General features: G+C 49.4%; 1 pseudogene; it reads left to right on the forward strand.

Moving 5' to 3' along the window:
* The window catches only part of LOC143263125 (large subunit ribosomal RNA), a 2990-nt pseudogene extending 2367 nt beyond the window's left edge, over window positions 1-623 (forward strand).
* The last annotated feature ends 6877 nt before the right edge of the window (window positions 624-7500 follow it).

Below are 7500 nucleotides of genomic sequence, written 5' to 3' on the forward strand. Positions count from 1 at the left end.
CTTGAAAATCCAGGAGAGGGCCACGTGGAGGTGTCGCGCCGGTTCGTACCCATATCCGCAGCAGGTCTCCAAGGTAAAGAGCCTCTAGTCGATAGATTAATGTAGGTAAGGGAAGTCGGCAAATTGGATCCGTAACTTCGGGATAAGGATTGGCTCTGAGGAGCGGGGCGTGTCGGGCTTGGTCGGGAAGCGGGTCTGGCTGACGTGCCGGGCCTGGGCGAGGTGAACGGCTCTCGTGGCTGGGATCCGAGCTCGGTCCCGTGCCTTGGCCTCCCGCGGATCTTCCTTGCTGCGAGGCTTCCGTGGCGTTTCCCATCGGTGCGGTCGTCCTCTTCGGCCGCCATTCAACGCTCAGCTCAGAACTGGCACGGACTAGGGGAATCCGACTGTCTAATTAAAACAAAGCATTGCGATGGCCCCCACGGGTGTTGACGCAATGTGATTTCTGCCCAGTGCTCTGAATGTCAACGTGAAGAAATTCAAAAAAGCGCGGGTAAACGGCGGGAGTAACTATGACTCTCTTAAGGTAGCCAAATGCCTCGTCATCTAATTAGTGACGCGCATGAATGGATTAACGAGATTCCCATCTGTCCCTATCTACTGGCGGTGGCGGTCTAGGCGGTGGCGGTCTGTGGCCACCCAGGGCGGGAGATAACCCCCGAACTAGCCCTCGCGTAGGAGGGTTGATCGGCCGAGTCGATGGGTGTATCGGCGATGAAGGCATTAGAGACCGTCAGTGCGTCGTACATGTAGTACTTCGCATAATGGCGAGGCCCTGATTTAGCATACGGGCTGTGGCGTGTTCTTTGTACAGCACTGTATGTGCTGTATGACTTCCGACTGGGGAACTGTTGTCACTCGTGGCATCAGTTCCCCAGTTTACGTTAAACGGTTTTTCAGACCGTTTTTCGTGGGCGGAACACGCCACTAGACAACACTCCGCTGGGCTCAGGAATACATGGGATGCAATCAATCCCCTGGGCAACCCAGGCCGCAAGGGGCAAACGTGCCCTAGCCACACTTGAGCCTCCACGAAAAAGGTACCGCTGGATAGCTCGTGTTCTTAAATACGCAGCGAACTGAACGAAGTGTGGTGGAGAGGAAGAGGCAGCCTCTCCGACTGCTGTCTCCCACGTGTTTGCCGTGCGTGGCGACCCTTGTCGTCGGAAAAGAGGATCCTGGGATCTGAGGGGGCCCTCTCCTGCGGGTGAGACGTCCCCAACACGTACCTTTGGCCTCTGCTTCGGCTAGATGGGCGGCTGGACGAGAAAAGCAGCCCTGGTCCAGTCAATCGGCTTGGAACGACCACACGCTTCGGGCAAGTGGGTTCTGCTGGGCGAGGACGCGGGCTGGGTAAGGAAACCGACCCAGCCAGCAGACTATATTCGGTGCGTAGCCCTAACTCAGCCTTTGGCGGGTTCCAAATTGTGCGGGTCGGTGGTGGCCGGGGAGCGCACTGGATGAAAGACCAAGACACATTATGGGTCTTAATAAAATTAATGAACAAAAAACTAAGCGTCCAAAGACGACGGGTCCAGCTCCTACTCGGAGTGAAGCCGTCGCCGCAGACGCGGGAACTGCAAATGCAGCTGTCAGTCCCCCCGCGTCTGTGAGAAAGACAAGATCCGGGAAGGTGATTAATATCGCCAATCCTCGTGTGATCTTGCAAAGATGTGTGACTCCCACGCGAGCGGTCTCGGTGAAAACCGAGCCCACGGTAGAAGGTACGCCGGACACCGGTAACGTGGAAGTAATCGAACGAGTCGGAGACACGTCACTCGTGAAGGTGCAGTCGGCACCCGAGCGTGTCGAGGACCCTACTGGTGACGGTTGGCAAACCGTCACCAAAAAGTCAAAGCGAGCCAAGCCGGGCGCACCCACCGGCAAGGCCGCAGTAAACCGGGCCAGGAGACCGAAGGGGACGTTCTCCGGGCAGAAGGTACGGCCTCTCGATCTCGTAAGAGACGAAGCCTTTAGGCGAGTGTCCGAAATACGGACCTTTTGCTTTCGACCTGAGTCGAAAGTCAATAAGGAGTCCGGGTCAAAGATACTCGCCGAGGTTGAGGCACTCAACGAGCTGGTCCAGGAGCTTATTCAACGGAATAGCTTCGTCGAAGGGCAGCTCGCCGCGGTCAGGGCGGACCTAAAAGCGCGTCCTGCCGTAATGAGTGCGATGCGACCTGGGCCGTCCAAGGGAACTCTCCCGAAGACGGCCTGCAACGCCGCGCAGTCGACTTACGCCCATGTGAACAAAGTCGACTGCAAAGGAGCTTCTCCGGAAGCGGGGAGACGGCCACAATCGCAGCATGTGGTAAAAATCTTCCCGCCGAAGGAAAAAGGACAGAGCAGCGAAGTTACGAAGGTTACTGTTCTGTCGCTCGTTAAACCAGCGAAGGAGGCGATCCGAATAAAGTCGGTCCGACGCATCCACTCCGGTGGCATCGTCGTCGAGACCGACCGAAAGGAGGACCTGCAAGCCTTCGTTGGCAATAAGAAGCTCCGGAGCGCGGGTCTGTCCGTCTCCTTACCTACCAAGCGGGACCCCGAGGTTTTAGTTTACGACGTCCCGCGTCGGATGGGTAAGGACGAAATTGCCTCCAGTATTTGGAGGCAAAATCTCTGCGATGCGAACCAGAAGGATGTGCCTTCGGGAATTCGGGTCAGCCGCATGGCTGGCAAGACCCCGGAGACAGCCAACTGGGTCGTTGCCGTCAGTCCGCAGAATCTTCAGCGGCTGAAGCAGAGGGGTAGCCGAGTTTACCTTGGATGGAACTCCTGTCGTGTACGGGATTTCGTCCAGGTGCTTCGGTGCTACCGTTGTCAACGCTTCGGGCATACCTCGAAGCGTTGTAAATTCAAGGAGGACGTGTGCGGTCACTGCTCCCAAAAGGGGCATACCTTCACGCTCTGTAGCAAGAAGAGTGAACCTCCGGTCTGCTCTAATTGCAAGGACAGAGGGTGGGCTAGTGCACACAAGTCGCGGGACCCAGCTTGCGCTTCCTATCAGGCGGCGCTAGCTTTGGAGTCGTCCCGTGTCCGACTTGAGTGACGGGCAGACGTGGACTTGTCCACTCCGCCATTCGAACGGCATGCTGGGCGGACCCCTCGGGGTTCGCCCCCTCGGGCCAGGCTGAAGCCCCTCTTGCGGAGATAAATTGACTTTAACACTACTCCGTCAAGAGTGCCTGGATTGGGTTGGACTCGAGGTGGCAGCGGGAGTAGCACGTTGTCTTCCCCTGTCACGATAACGAACGAGGGTAGAGCCAGACCATCGGCACGCGTCGAGAGAGCGGCTAGTATAGTCCACATAGGACCCAGGCATAGCCCATCTTTAGACTCACAACGACGACACTAACTGTCCCTATCTACTGGACTCCGCTCTCAACCGCCGAGGTGAACGGACGTGCGACAAGTCGCTCCGAAGTTAATCCGCGTCGTTTCGTAAACGGTAGTTAAAAGTGACGAAAATCAAAAATTTTTTGTACCAACGTGCAGTGTTTTTCACCAACAACAACCTTGTGCAGTTCATTTGTTAATTGTTTTAACGTTAAAAAAGTTATAAGCATAAACATTTACTTTAAATTGTTCGCGTCCGTAAATTTTGACTACCTGCGCCGTCCCGGATTACAAGGGTCGCCGGCCAGGTAACGGTAAACGATAACGGTACCCCGTCCAGGTATACGGTTTTCCGCGTAGCTCCCTAGCAACGGTGCATAGTTACGAACACAAATTCCAACATACATAATACTTTAAACGCAAAAATTCTTTCTCGCGCAAAAATTAAAAATTAAAACTAAAAATCTGCACTTAAATTCCGGGCCGCGTGACTCGGTCACGCGGATAAAATACCATGGAGATGGATCTGGACAATGACTGGAAGATTGTCCAGTCCCGCGCAGCCCGAAAATTGGGAGAATCCATCGAGCAGAAAAAGAAGCTCAAGAGGAAGGCCGACTCTGTCACGGAGCAAGAACACAAAAGACGCCACAACAACGAAGAGGAAGAGTCCAGTGAACCCTCGCCGCTCCTGATTCTTCTCACGTTCAGCAGTGAGCTTGCGGACAGCCTTCCATCGGAAGATGCAAGGCACTTCAAAAACATCATCAAGGACGCCTACGACTACGCCGAAAAAATAGAACGAGAAAACAAGACACTAAAAAACAAGACACAGGAACAAGACTCACTACACGGAAAAATAGAGAAGCTCAGCCAAATCGTCAGCAATGTAGTTCACACCGTGAACAACATCAGCAAGGCCCCGCAACAACAACAAACAACAGCACCGACCTCCTACGCGAACGCAGCACGAACCAACATCAGAACCACGACAATCACCTCCATCAAATCTACACCCCGCTTTGTGACCACAGTTTACCCGAGACTAAACAACGACACCTGCAGCAGCGAAAACACTAAACAAACTATAATGAAAAACATAACACCAACAAAGGACAATATTAAAATAAGAAACGTAAGAAAAATAAAAAACAACGGAGTGCTTATAGAGACCGACACTAAAGAAGACTTAGACAAAATAATACGAAATAAAAACCTAGAAAACGCCGGACTAAAAACAGAATCACCCGCTAAAAAGAGACCGCGTTTAATAATCTACTCAGTTCCTAACTCCACTAACGAAAAAGAACTCCTCACAGCCCTGAGAAGCCAAAACTTAGAACACCTAACCGAAATAGAACTCGCGGAAAAAGTAAAAATCCTATTTAAATCAGGAGACAGAACCAAGGACACCACAAACTGGATAATTGAAACAGCACCAGAAGTTAGGGAACAACTCGCAGCAACAGGACGTGTTTTTCTAGGTTGGCACTCGTGCTCTCTTAGAGACTATAACGTTGTTAGTAGGTGTTATAAGTGCCAGGCCTTCGGACACATTGCCAAATATTGCAGGGCCACAATTGAAACTTGTGGCCATTGCGCTGAAGATGGACACTCCTTTTCCAACTGCCCAAACAAGAAAAATAGCCCGTCATGTGTAAACTGCAAGAGATTCAACAAGCCACACAACCACTCATCCAGAACCAAGGACTGCCCCGCTTTCTGCCACGCCCTAGAGATACAAACTTCAAAAACGGATTATGGTAAGTAAACCCTCAACTTTTATAAACCCAGTATCCACTAGACGCAACACAAGTAGCATACGAATCCTAAAAGTAGCACAAATAAACGCCGGAGGTTCTAAGACAGTAACTGACGAACTCAGACAGATAGCGACAAACAAAAAGATAGATATACTCTTGCTTCAGGAGCCCTACAGTAACGCGAACTCCATCCCAGGCTTCGGAATTACCACAAAAATCATAACCGACAAAAAACGCTTTTCAAAAATCTCTACCGCGGACAAAATTAAATCAGCAATAGTTATTTTCAACACCGAAATAGAAGCCCTTAAGATCGCACAAATAAGTAACACCCATTGCACATGCGTAGAAATCTGCACGAAAGACGACAGATTCTACATAATCAACGCGTATCTCCAATTTTGCGAAAACATAGACTCATACTTAGCCCACCTAGATAAAGCAATTACAACTCTCAAGGGGCATAAAATAATAATTAGCTTAGATTCAAACGCGAACTCCCCCCTCTGGTTCAGCAAACGCACAGATCCTCGAGGAGAGACAATGGAAGATTTCATCTCCCAACACAGACTCTTCGTAGTTAACAAGCCTTCCGCAACCTTCACATTCAACACACCTAGAGGAACTTCTAACATTGATCTCACTCTAGCGTGTGCAAACTCATTCGACAAAATCAGGTGTTGGTCGGTACATGACAGTACGACCACGAGCGACCACAGTCTAATAACCTATTCCATCCAACTATTCCACACTTCTAGCCGACCAGTCAGAACCAATAGGTTCAACGTTAAAAAAGCAGACTGGGACAAATTTCACCACTGTCTCTCCAACAAAACTACAGACGACCCGCCCCCCTTAGAAACCTCAACTCCAGAATCACTCGCCGCGAAAATAGAAAATAAAATCATAACAGCAGCAGAACAATCCATCCCGCAAAAAACACGCTTCCCGAAATCCGTCCCTTGGTGGACTCCGCAACTAAGCAAACTTAGAAAAGAGGTCACTGAGGCAAGACGTATCTATCAAAGAACAAAAACGAAATCGGTAAGGCAATCCTTAGGAGAGTCTTATCGAACCCTCCGAAACAAATATATCTCAAAAATTAGATCCGCGAAACTCAAAAGCTGGAGAAACTTCGTCTCCAAGGAAGGAAACGAAAACGCATGGGGAATAACATACAAAATAGCAAACAAAAAACTAAAAGCAGACAAAGTATGCGAAAGTATACAAATACAAGGTGAACAAACAATCACACTACGCGACACAATAGACAAACTCTTAGCCCACCTAGTTCCAGACGATAACACGACCAACGAAACAAACAGACAAATTAACATCCGACTGGAGACGTCGTCACCTCCAGCCACGGAAAATTCTCCCCCATTCTTAAAAACAGACATAGCCACAATAGTAAAATCCCTTAAACCGAATAAAGCCCCCGGACACGACCGACTAGAAAACGTAATCATTAAGCGGGCCTGGACTACCCTACATGGGGAAATCACAGAACTGTTTAATGATTGTCTAACCCACGGCGTATTCCCAAAACAATGGAAGCGTGCTCAGATTCGTGTGCTACTTAAAGGAAAAGAGAAAGAGGAGAGCGATCCTAAGTCCTATAGGCCGATCTCTCTCCTCCCAGTCCTCGGCAAAATTCTGGAAAAGCTTATGGCCAATAAGATCCACTGCCTTCTGCACAACCATGAGCTCACCTCTGATAGACAATTCGGATTCAAACCCGGAAGGTCAACAGAGGACGCCATGGTTGAATTAAGAAAACACGTAACTTACTCTCGGAACAAATATATGATAGGTCTGCTCTTCGACATCTCAGGAGCTTTCGATTCGGTATGGTGGCCCAGCATCCTCTGGAACCTAAAAAATAGAAATTGTCCGCAAAATATATACAAAGTTATTCAAAGTTACCTCTCTGACCGAACAGCAGAGATAGTCACCTCTAGCTTCATATCCCGCAAATCAGTAAACAAAGGTTGCCCTCAAGGTTCTATCCTGGGACCCATGTTCTGGAACTTAATATTCGACGAACTTCTAAATCGCTTAAATAGTCTAGGCCACAAAGTCATTGCTTACGCGGACGACCTAATAGTCCTCACTTCAGGAGACTCTAGATTACAGTTGGAAACAACTGCAAACTCCATCACAGCCACAATCTTAGAATGGTGTAGGGAACAAAAACTCCAAATTTCATCACAGAAATCAGAAATGATTCTGCTAAAAGGCTTTCTAGATATTAGAAGACCTCCCACAGTCAAGATCGGGAACTGCTCACTTAAAATGAAAAACTCCGTAAAATATCTCGGTGTCAAATTTGGCACAAGATTAAACATAGCTCCTCACCTGCAACTAATATCAAATAAAAGCAAAATGATATTTCACGCTC

This window comes from Megalopta genalis, unplaced genomic scaffold (genome assembly GCF_051020955.1).
Source record: "Megalopta genalis isolate 19385.01 unplaced genomic scaffold, iyMegGena1_principal scaffold0339, whole genome shotgun sequence".
Taxonomy (NCBI): domain Eukaryota; kingdom Metazoa; phylum Arthropoda; class Insecta; order Hymenoptera; family Halictidae; genus Megalopta; species Megalopta genalis.